This window comes from Panulirus ornatus, chromosome 34, assembly GCF_036320965.1.
Source record: "Panulirus ornatus isolate Po-2019 chromosome 34, ASM3632096v1, whole genome shotgun sequence".
NCBI classification, from domain to species: domain Eukaryota; kingdom Metazoa; phylum Arthropoda; class Malacostraca; order Decapoda; family Palinuridae; genus Panulirus; species Panulirus ornatus.
Window position 1 is genome coordinate 7,762,818 of NC_092257.1, and position 12,595 is coordinate 7,775,412.

Genomic DNA, 12,595 nt, shown 5'->3' on the forward strand with positions numbered 1-12,595 from the left:
TAAAGATCTCCAACCCAGGTGAGGACCTCCACCCCAGGTGAGGACCTCTACCCCAGGTGAGGATCTCCACCCCAGGTGAGGACCTCCAACCCAGGTGAGGACCTCCACCCCAGGTGAGGATCTCCACCCCAGGTGAGGACCTCCAGCCCAGGTGAAGACCTCCACCCCAGGTGAGGATCTCCACCCCAGGTGAGGACCTCCAGCCCAGGTGAGGATCTCCACCCTAGGTGAGGATTTCCACCCCAGGTGAGGACCTCCAGCCTAGGTGAAAACCTCCCAGGATGTGAGAGCCTGACCTCTGACCTGACCAGGCCATCATACTCAAGTTACACCGTTCAGATGAACAAGTTAAGACGTATTAAAGTAACTTTAGTTATTCATATGAGAGTTACGATCTATAATGTAGAGGAAGGCCGCCAGCAACTCACCTTGTATCCTGGAGGTCCAGCGGAGCCAGGTGACGCGGTGTGTGAGGCGGTACAACGGGAGGGTGGGTGTGACGGGCCAGGCCGACCCCGTCACCAGAACCAGCCAGTGTATACGCTGTGGACAGGAGGGACGTCACACGTCATGACCACAGCAGGAGGCTCAGACGTCTACTTAGGGATGTCAGGATTACTAGACGGATGACGGGGATGTCAGGGGTGCTGGACGGATGACGGGGATGTCAGGCTTACTGGACGAATGACATGGATGTCAGAGGTGTTGGACGGATGACAGGGATGTCAGGGGTGCTGTATGGATGACGCGGATGTCAGAGGTGTTGGACGGATGACGGGGATGTCAGAAGTGCTGGACGGATGACGGGGATGTCAGGGGAACTGGACGATGACGGGGAAGGACGGGGATGTCAGGGGTACTGAACGGACGACGAGGATGTCAAGGGTACTGGACGAACGACGGGGAAGGACGGGATGTCATGGGAACTGGACGGACGATAACCATTTCTAAGTGGACATGATAACGATAACAAGGACATCATCAGGCACTAGTAACGCAGGGGAGGAGCAGGGGAGGAGTGACGACCTCGTATTGGTAGTACTAGTAGTGCCAGTGTTAGAAATCCCCACCCAACCTTACAGTACCAGTGTGAGGTACCTCCACCCTACAGTACCAGTGTGAGGCACCTCCACCCTACAGTACCAGTGTGAGGTACCTCCACCCTACAGTACCAGTGTGAGGTACCTCCACCCTACAGTACCAGTGTGAGGTACCTCCACCCTACAGTACCAGTGTGAGGTACCTCCACCCTACAGTACCAGTGTGAGGTACCTTCTCCCTACAGTACCAGTGTGAGGTACCTCCACCCTACAGTACCAGTGTGAGGTACCTCCACCCTACTGTACCAGTGTGAGGTACCTCCACCCTACAGTACCAGTGTGAGGTACCTTCTCCATACAGTACCAATGTGAGGTACCTCCACCCTACAGTACCAGTGTGAGGTACCTTCTCCCTACAGTACCAGTGTGAGGTACCTTCTCCCTACAGTACCAGTGTGAGGTACCTTCTCCCTACAGTACCAGTGTGAGGTACCTCCACCCTACAATACCAATGTGATGTACCTCCTCCCTACAGTACCAGTGTGAGGTACCTCCACCCTACGGTACTAGAGTGAGGTACCTCCACCCTACAGTACCAGTGTGAGGTACCTCCATCCTACAGTACCAATGTGAGTTACCTCCTCCCTACAGTACCAGTGTGGGGAACCTCCACCCTACTGTACCAGTGTGAGGAACCTCCACTCTACAGTATCAGTCTGAGGTACCTCCACTCTACAGTACCAGTGTGAGGTGCCTCCTTCCTACAGTGCCAAAGTGAGGTACCTCCACCCTACAGTACCAGTGTGAGGTACCTCGTCCTACAGGACAACTGACCTCAACGTACAGGACAACTGATCTCATTGTACAGGACAACTGACATCGTACAAGACAGATGACTTCATCGTACAGGACAACTGACCTCGTCGTACAATCCACTTCTCTTGGCAGAGTGGATGACGCCGGCGGCCCAGGTCTGGGTGCCCAGCAGAGCCACCGTCCACCTGCGGCGGAGGAAGCAGTGGGCGTGGTTTGGGTGTCGCATGACGGCCTGGCTGAGGGCGGAGAGCGAGGTGAACAGACACACGGTGAGGCTCCACGCACCAGCAGGGGCCTGCGTGGCGGCAGCCGTAGCCCGGGACACAAACCCTGCAACAAGGGTCACCTCCAACTTAACACTGGTCGCCTACACTGAGAAATATGATAGACATTTGTTAAGCCAAGATGGTAATGATTATCATGTTACTCGCTCAAGAGACAACGTACAATGTACTGTAAACAGTTAGATGTGACTATTGTTATTTTGTTTACACCATATCTGAAGGTGTGAGTCTGACTGATCACCAGTGATGACCAACTTTATATTACTGGGACGAGATGAAGAGCACCATAAGATGACCTGAAAGTTCACCTGCATCACAGTGGGTGAGTAGGGCAAAGGAAGGGACTCCCAGGTGAGCTAGGAGCTGGCCAGCGCGAGCACCCAGCTCCTCTGGGATCGTCTCCAACATCTCCAGGGAGACGGGACAATCCTCCAGCTCTGCGTTGTAAGTTCGGTTGATGGTAACTTCGTCGTTGGTCAAGGATGTGATCTTATCACTTAACCAAGACCCCATAAGACTGGTGGCACCTGGAGTGTCTCCAGAGATGCCTGGCCTTCCATTTTCTATGTTATCTCCAGTGGGCGACGCCAATACCCCACGTAGCCCATCAGTGGTGTGGTCCTGCGGATAATACCTGCCCTCCGTCGGTAGCTGACTGGTATGAACCTGGCATGGCAGGAACCCTGAAGAAGGTAATGGTATGAAACTCATGTTTACTTGTCTGAAATATATCAGGATCTCTCTCTCTCTCTCTCTCTCTCTCTCTCTCTCTCTCTCTCTCTCTCTCTCTCTATATATATATATATATATATATATACTTTGTCGTTGTCTCCAATGTTAGCGAGGTAGCGCAAGGAAACAAACGAAAGAATGGGCCAACCCACCCACATACACATGTATATACATACACGTCCACACATGCAAATATACACACCTATACATTTCAACGTATACATATATATGTTGGAAAGGATCACAATTTTGCGCGTGATCAAGATATTCCTATGAGTCCACGGGGAAAATGATACACGAAAAGTTCCCAAGTGCACTTTCGTGTAATAATCACATCATCAGGGGAGACACAAGAGAGAAATATAACAGTCAGTTGATATACATCGAAGAGACGAAGCTAGGACGCCATTTGGTAAACATGTGATGTTTACCAAATGGCGTCCTAGCTTCGTCTCTTCGATGTATATCAACTGACTGTTATATTTCTCTCTTGTGTCTCCGCTGATGATGTGATTATTACACGAAAGTGCACTTGGGAACTTTTCGTGTTTCATTTTCCCCGTGGACTCATAGGAATACATATATATATATATATATATATATATATATATATATATATATATATATATATATATATATATATATATATATATATATATATATATACATACACGGACATATTCATATATACACATGTACATAATTCATACTTGCTGCCTTTATTCATTCCCGTCGCCAACCCGCCACACATGAAATGACAACCCCCTCCCATTGCCATGTATAATGCACCGAAACCACAGCTACCTTTCCACATCCAGGCCCCACAAAACTTTTCATGTTTTACCTAAGACGCTTCACATTCCCTGGTTCAATCCACTGACAGCACGTCGAACCCGGTATACTACATCGTTCCAATTCACTCTATTCCTTGCGCGCCTTTCACCCTCCTGCATGTTCAGGCTCCGATCGCTCAAAATCTTTTTCACTCCATCCTTCCACCTCAAATTTGGTCTTCCACTTCTTGTTCCCTCCACCTCTGATACATATATCCTCTTTGTCAATCTTTCCTCACTCATTCTCTCCATGTGACCAACCCATTTCAATACATCCCCTTCTGTTCTCTCAACCACACTCATTTTATTACCACACATCTCTCTTAACCTTTCATTACTTACTCGATGAAACCACTTCACACCACATATTGTCCTCAAACATCTCATTTCCAACACATCCACCCTCCTCCGCTCAACCCTACCTATAGCCCAGGCCTCGCAAGCATATAACGTTGTTGGAACCACTATTCCTTCAAACATACCCATTTTTGCTCTCCGAGATAATGTTCTCTTCCACACATTTTTCAACGCCTCCAGAACCTTCGGCCCCTCCCCCACCCTGTGACTCACTTCCGCTTCCATGGTTCCATTCTCTGCCAAATCCACTCCCAGATATCTAAAACACTTCACTTCCTCCAGTTTTTCTCCATTTAAACTTACCTCCCAGTTGACTTGTTCCTCAACCCTACTGTACCTAATAACCTTGATCTTATTAACATTTACTCTCAGCTTTCTTCTTTCACACACTTTACCAAACTCAGTCACCAACTTCTGCAGTTTCTCACCCGAATCAGCCACAAGCGCTGTATCATCAGCGAACAACTGACTCACATCCCAAGCCCTCTCATCTACAACAGACTGCATACTTGCCCCTCTCTCCAAAACTCTTGTATTCACCTCCCTAACAACCCCATCCATAAACAAATTAAACAACCATGGAGACATCACGTACCCCTGCCGCAAACCTACATTCACTGAGAACCAATCACTTTCCTCTCCTAGTCGTATACATGCCTTACATCCTCGATAAAAACTTTTCACTGCTTCTAACAACTTGCCTCCCGCACCATATACTCTTAATACATTCCTCAGAGTATCTCTATCAACTCTATCATATGCCTTCTCCAGATCCATAAATGCTACATAAAAATCCATTTGTTTTTTCTAGGTATTTCTCACATACAGTTCTGCCCATACCAATCTAGAGTTTACTCTCTCTCTCTCTCTCTCTCTCTCTCTCTCTCTCTCTCTCTCTCTCTCTCTCTCTCTCTCTCTCTCTCTATATATATATATATATATATATATATGATTAACGTCTTCTGCGATAGCAGGGTAGCGGCAGGAACAAACGAAGAAACGCTAGATCCGCTTACATCCATTCTCGAGATGCCATGTGTAATGCACCAAAACCACATTTCCCTTTCCACACGAGGATCCTAAAGACCATTCCATAGTTTATCCAGGATGTTCCGCATACCCTGCTTCAGTCCCATGACAGCACGTCGACCCCAGTATACCAGATTGTTCCAAATCACTCCATCCCGTGCTCGCCTTTTACCTTCCTGCTTGTTCAAGGCCCGATTACTCAAAATCTTTTTCACTCCATCCTTCCATCTGAATTTGGTCTTCCTATTCTCCTTGTTCCCTCCACCACTAACACATCTACCCTCTCCTCACTCATTCTTTCCATATGTCCAGACTTTTCCAGCCCACCATTTTCAGCTCTCTCAACCACACTCTTTTTATTACCAAATCTCTCTTACTTTTTCATTAGTCACTGCACCAAACCACTTACACCACATATTGTCCTTAAACAATTGCATTTCTAGCGCGTCCACCTTCCTCCGCACAACCCTATATATATATATATATATATATATATATATATATATATATATATAGTCCATGTCTCGCAACCATAACCATATGATATTTTTGAAAATACTGTTCCTTCAAACATACCCATTTTTGCGCTCCTAGATGACGATTTTTCTTTCCACACATTCCTCAGCGCTCTCAGAACCTTTGCTCCCTCCCACCAATAACACTTCCGTTTCCATGGCTCCATTCGCTGCCACGCTCACTCCCAGATATCTAAGACACATCACTTTCACCATGTTTTCTGCATTCAAACTCACACCTCAACTAACTTGTTCCTCAATTCTGCTAAACCTAATATCCTTGCTTTTAATCACGTTTTCTCTAACCTTCTTCCTTTCACACATCCCTCCAAATTCAGTCGCGAACTTCTGCAGTTCCACACTCTAATCTGCCACCAACAGCAAACAACTGACTCATATCTCAGGCCCTCTCATCCCCTACAGACTACATACTCGCCCCTCTTTCCAAGACTTGCATTCATCTCCCTAACCACCTCACCCATAACGTGAACAACCATGGGGACATCACATACCCGTACTGCAGATCAGCTTTCACTTGGAACCATTCACTCTCCTCCTACTCGTACACATGCTTTACACCTTGATAAAAACTTCTCATTGCATCCAGCAGATTTTCTCCCACGCCATATATTCTGAAGACCTTCAGCAAGGCATCTCTATCAACCCTATCACATGCTTTCGTCCAGATGCATAAATGCTACGTAGAAATCGATATGTTTCTCTAAGTATATTTGTCACACACGTTCTTCAGATCCACACATGTTCTGCTATTTCTGAGACCACACTGTTCCTCCCCAGTCTGATGCCCTGTGCAGGGCCCTCACTCGTTCAATACAACTTACCAGGTACACTCAATCCACTCATACCTCCGGTTTGAACACTCCTTTATCCCTCTCGTTTTTATGCAGTGGTGCTATACGTGCATTCTGTCAATCCTCAGGCACCTCACCATGGTCCTGCATACATGGAAATCATAAATAACCAGTCATAAACGCAGTAACACCTTTGTTAACAAATTCGACGGCACTACCATCCACTCCAGCAGCCTTGCTATATTTCGTCCCTCACAAAGCTTTCACTATCTTGCCTCTCTTCACTAAATCACTCTCAATGACTTTCATATCACATGCCACCTCAACCGAACACCTTACATTCCCTACAGTACTGGTAACCGATATAATATGTGCTGTAGCTGACTATACATTGCTAGTAACATACAATAAGGTGAAGTATCAGACTATACAGTGCCATTAGGATACAGTAGGGGACGGTACCTGACTATACCCTAGGGGAGTAATACCTGACTATGCAATTATATACGAACTTTGAGATGTCATGCACGTACATATCATGTATTCATAACGTAATGGTTCACCACAATACCATGCTGCCAGTGAAGCGTTGCAAACATGAGACGGTCTCCATCTAGTTATGGAATATGAATACTGATAAATGTCACCTTGAAAGGACTAAAACAGTCATAATGTTAATGGAAACGATAAGCCCCATCACAGTCGATATCACAGTGGGTAAACAGTGTATGTTGTAGTAGCATGAATACTATCAGTAATAATGTGAGTACTTTTAGCCAGTATCAATTTATGTAGAATTAGTGATGTCATTAATATTAATACCTTTTTACATGATCCCCTCACCTCGCCCTTACAGTATCACAGTATTTTGTTAAATGCTCTTTCAAACACTCGGAAAATAGTAGAGTAAACGCTTAATGATCTGTATTTTGAATTACATTTCCCCAGTACAAATAGTTTCACTAATACTTTGTCCAGTCACCCTGGGCCTCTGCCTGCAGCAGTCGGGCCGGAACAGAATGCACCAGTTTTGTGCAAACGTCAGGACGACTTTGTCTGTTCTCCCACACTTCCCTTCCTCCCTCCCTCCTTCGCCTTCCTCTCCACAGCCTTCCTGGTCTTCTCTGACACACTCCACGACCGAATCATACTTCGATGTGGGTAGAGTCTCAACCTCTTCGCAAGTCAGCCAATAACCTGAAACTTTGGGTGACGACTGAACCACTGAGTCCCCAGGTCCACATCCATCCATGCAGTGATACAGTCCCCTTACCACTTCTTGCCCTCTCTTGAATATTCATGGGTTCATACTGAGTATCTAAAGGTCTCCAGCAGTGTCTCCCAGTAGCTAACACAGATAAAAAAAAAAGGTCTTTTCCTCCGCAAAAAATCACTTTCTGCCAAAACTTTAAACACAACGGATGAGCTGCTCAGCAAATCACAGTCGTCCCGTCTTGGGGACCTGTGTTAACTCTTCCTCCACAGCTGGAACACAGCACGTCAGCCTTGCCCCACGTATCCCACGTCTTGTGGTACCTGGATGACACCGAAGTCTAAAATCCCTGATCCAGGTCGTTTTGGGGGCTTGCCTGACAGCATGGAGGAGCCTTGCGTCGTCAGCAGGTGATGTAACACGAAGGCGACCGGATCTTGGTTTCGGGTCTCGACATGTCCTTCACCCTCAAGCTGCTGTATCCATCGCCTCACAGTAATTGCCTTACTGATCCAGTGATGCGACTGATTTCCCCAATCGATGTTCCAGCTTGATAGTGGCCTGCTATCAGAGCTCTCTTGGTTATCGATTGGCTCAAGTGTTAAGTGAACGAGGCCCACGTCCTCCAACCGGATTACCCATACCTGTTGAGGAATAAGTTACAACACACACACACACACACACACACACACACACACACACACACACATACACACACACTATGATCACACAGCACAGGTTCTCCCAGGACACATCTGACAGCTTTCACAAGGTTTATGTTTCGGTAATTCTAAGTAAACAACGTTACATCAACATATGTCCAGTTCCCAGTAGTTACGGAGATGCCTAACCCTCCTAAAGTGTGGCAATGACTTCCCGGGGCGTCCTGTATATACTGGTCATTTCCCGTGGCATCCTATACTGTATATACAGGTCATCTCCCAGGGCTTCCTGTATATTGTTACGAACCTGTGTGTGCGTCTGCCCACATGTTTGTGTATATATAACGTGTGTGTGCCTTTGTGTAGGGCGTTGTTGCTCTCGGCTCAGACCTCACTTCCCTGACCGAGTTATTTGTCTTAATAATTTCATTTTCAAGCCAGATGGCGACCTGTCCTTGAGCACCCGGACCCTTATCAGAGGCGTGACATTAAGTTGTCAGTCAGCTACGGGGTATGTCACCAGCTTACGGGACATGTCATCGCTGCAGTCGTAAACAAGAGGACCAAGGGAAGGTGAACTACGTAGAATGTGCTACGGACATTAGGATACTCCAACCAATCACAAGTGCTCTTAGTCCCATAGCCAATCGAGGGTAGCGTTGTATCAGCAGGGCGGACGCTCGTCTTTACGTGTAATAGATACCCCTGACACCCGCTGAGATGCGATTTCTCTCTCTCTAGCCCAGCGAGGTAAATGGTGTCCCCCCTGCTGTTAGCCCATTACCCGAGTGCAGTGCGACACAGACGCTACATTGTTTTGTCTGTCATAATTGAGTACCATAGAGATGAACTTGTCATAGAAGGGTCTAACTAAGTGTAATGTTATTTGTCATAAAGGAAGGAGATCTGGTTTGAAATCTTACCTGGAATGTAAACTCATGTTCAATGTTAGATTCATGTTCAATGTTAAACTCACGTTCAGTATTAACGTAAATGAGTTGTGCCTTTCGTGTGTTTATCTTTGTACACTTCAATTCCTTTCATTGTAAGTAGTTGTAATGCTGGTCTTTGATTCAGTCCCATAACGTTCAGATAGTGTTATCCTGTGTTGTGAAACATAACAAATCTAACGTCCTTGCAAGACAAGGATCAGTATAGTAATTGTAACATATATATGTTACTGGCGACCTTGCCCGAATAAGAACTGAGTTCGTAACAATATACAGGTCATTTTCCGGGACATCCTGTATATACTGATCATTCCCGGGACATCCTGTATATACAGGTCATTTTCCGGGACATCCTGTATATACTGATCATTTCCCGGGACATCCTGTATATACTGATTATTTCCCGGGACATCCTGTATATACTGGTCATTTCCCGGGGCGTCCTGTACATACAGGTCATTTCCCGGGACATCCTGTACGTACAGGTCATTTCGGCAAAACATACAAAAACATGTGAATAACATTTTGATAAGGGTGACCTGTGCCATGCCCTTCATATTTGTAGATATTCTACTGTAAAGTGAACAAAATATAGTAAATATTACCGTCCTATGGCAATGTGCTGTGATGAGTGAGAGTGTCGTGGTGGTGGAATGTGAGACTGACCATCGTGTTGCCTCGTTACCAAACAACTACAACTAGTCTGCGTCCGATCACCCACCCTTACCTCAACCCTGGCTTCGGCCAATACCCGGCCAGGGGGAGGGTGATCAAACTTTGGGTTGTGGCTGTACCTGACCATACACCACAAGTGACAGATGCAATAGGGGGCTGTACCTGACTATACACCACAAGTGACATACAATAGGGGCGTACCTGACTATACACCACAAGTGACAGATACAACAGGGGGCGGTACCAGACTATACACCACAAGTGACAGATACAGTAGGGGTCGGTACCTGACTATACACCACAAGTGACAGATACAATACGGGGCTGTACCTGACTATACACCACAAGTGACATACAATAGGGGCGTACCTGACTATACACCACAAGTGACAGATGCAATAGGGAGCGGTACCTGACTATACACCACAAGTGACATACAATAGGGAGCGGTACCTGACTATACACCACAAGTGACAGATGCAATAGGGGTCGGTACCTGACTATACACCACAAGTGACATACAGCAGGGGGCGGTACCTGACTATACACCACAAGTGACAGATGCAATAGGGGTCGGTACCTGACTATACACCACAAGTGACAGATACAGCAGGGGGCGGTACCTGACTATACACCACAAGTGACAGATGCAATAGGGGTCGGTACCTGACTATACACCACAAGTGACAGATACAATAGGGGTCGGTACCTGACTATACACCACAAGTGACAGATGCAATAGGGAGCGGTACCTGACTATACACCACAAGTGACAGATGCAATAGGGAGCGGTACCTGACTATACACCACAAGTGACAGATGCAATAGGGGTCGGTACCTGACTATACACCACAAGTGACAGATACAATAGGGGGCGGTACCTGACTATACACCACAAGTGACAGATACAGTAGGGGGCGTACCTGACTATACACCACAATTGACAGATACAGTAGGGGGCGGTACCTGACTATACACCACAAGTGACAGATACAGTAGGGGGCGTACCTGACTATACAGCACAAGTGACAGATACAATAGGGGGCTGTACCTGACTATACAGCACTACTACCATATATTCGGTGGCGACATCTGTCTATGCAGTACAAATGACATGCAATAGGGGGCGTTACCTGTCTATACAGTGCTAGTAACTTACAACAAGGGGCGTTACCTGTCTATACAGTGCTAGTAACTTGCAACAGGGGGCGTTACCTGTCTATACACTGTTAATAACATACAATAGGTGGTGGTACCTAACTATACAATGACAGTAACGTACAATAGGAGTGGCACCTGATTACATAGTGTTAGTAACGTAAAATAGGGGGCGGTACCTAGCAGGGTGAAGATCAAGGCTGTAGACGGTAACATCCTGGTGTTGGGTCAGGTCCTGGAACTCTCCTACTTCTATCTTGACTCCTACAGGAGACACCTCCTGTGGCCTGATACCTGTGGGAGAACTTCCTTTAAATCCGCGTCAGGAGATGTGTGTGTGTGTGTGTGTGTGTGTGTGTGTGTGTGTATAGTCACTGACTGCAATACATCCTCACCAGTAGACTGTGTGATCCCCAATCACCCGAGTAAATCCTTACCACCAGTGGACTGGGTCGCTGGCTTTCCCTTATAACTAAAATGTTCAAACTTGCCAGCAACACTTATGTCCTGTACCTATAGGAGTGGCCTCACTCACCCTGGACGAGCCACTGGGTTCTGTTCTGCTCTTCCAGGAGGGTCTTCATCCCACCCTCTCACACCCTGGACGAACCATTTGGTCTCTGCAAATCGACCAGGTTCCAAATGTCTCCCTGAATGGTCTTCAGCTCTGCCTTTCCCTGCCTGCACGACTCCCAGTTTCTAGGACCTCATGGCCGACTCCACGCCTCCACTCACACCACTGCCGACTTCTCGGCTTCCCTCACACCTCTGGCCGACTCCACGCCTCCCCTCACACCTCTGGCCGACTCCACGCCTCCTCTCACACCTCTGGCCGACTCCTCGGCTCCCCTCACACCTCTGCCGACTCCACGCCTCCTCTCACACCTCTGGCCGACTCCACGCCTCCCCGCCTCCCCTAACTCACACGAACGACTTCCCCGCTTCTGTTACCTTAATGAGTGACCCCCTTCCCGCTCTGCAACTCTTCGCCAATCTCTATTTTCCTTAATGATCTCCCGCTTCACCTGGCTCCCCCAGGAGGACCTCGGCCTCAACCAGCTCCTCCCCCTCACCTCTCCAGAGGAGCTCCGAGCTTCCTGACCTCCCAGGGCGGCCTCCCGGCACAGACTGGACCAGAGGGACGGTGGCTGGCTGAGAGATCTCCCGATTCTCCAACATGACCTTCTCTCGTCACAGACGAATTTCTGGTAAAAGTATCTCGAATCTTCTGAAAAGAACGTGAGTTCTTTCCTTCAGCAGGTGTCGTCCCTTCATCTCTAGAGTAAGGCCATACGTAATACTGTTGTTGGCTCGTCACAACAGGGTCAAGAAGACCTTGGGCTAAAATCCATCAGTCAGTTCTACGCATGAAAAGGGTATTTACGACAGAAAGACAGATATCAGACACTGTATCGTGTCTCTATTTCCTCTCATAAGAGAGAGCATTCTGGTACACTGGGATGTATATGAGAGGAATAGAGACAAGAGACAGTGTGTGAGATCTGTCCCTGACTCTCCT

General features: G+C 47.2%; 1 long non-coding RNA gene across 1 annotated transcript; it reads right to left on the reverse strand.

Moving 5' to 3' along the window:
- Window positions 1–2,663: 2,663 nt before the first annotated feature.
- Window positions 2,664–12,197, reverse strand: LOC139760023 (uncharacterized). The gene is made up of 3 exons (XR_011715211.1): window positions 12,150–12,197; window positions 11,256–11,370; window positions 2,664–2,823 (listed from the first exon to the last, which is right to left on the reverse strand). It is a non-coding gene; the product is annotated as an uncharacterized lncRNA (long non-coding RNA).
- Window positions 12,198–12,595: the final 398 nt, after the last annotated feature.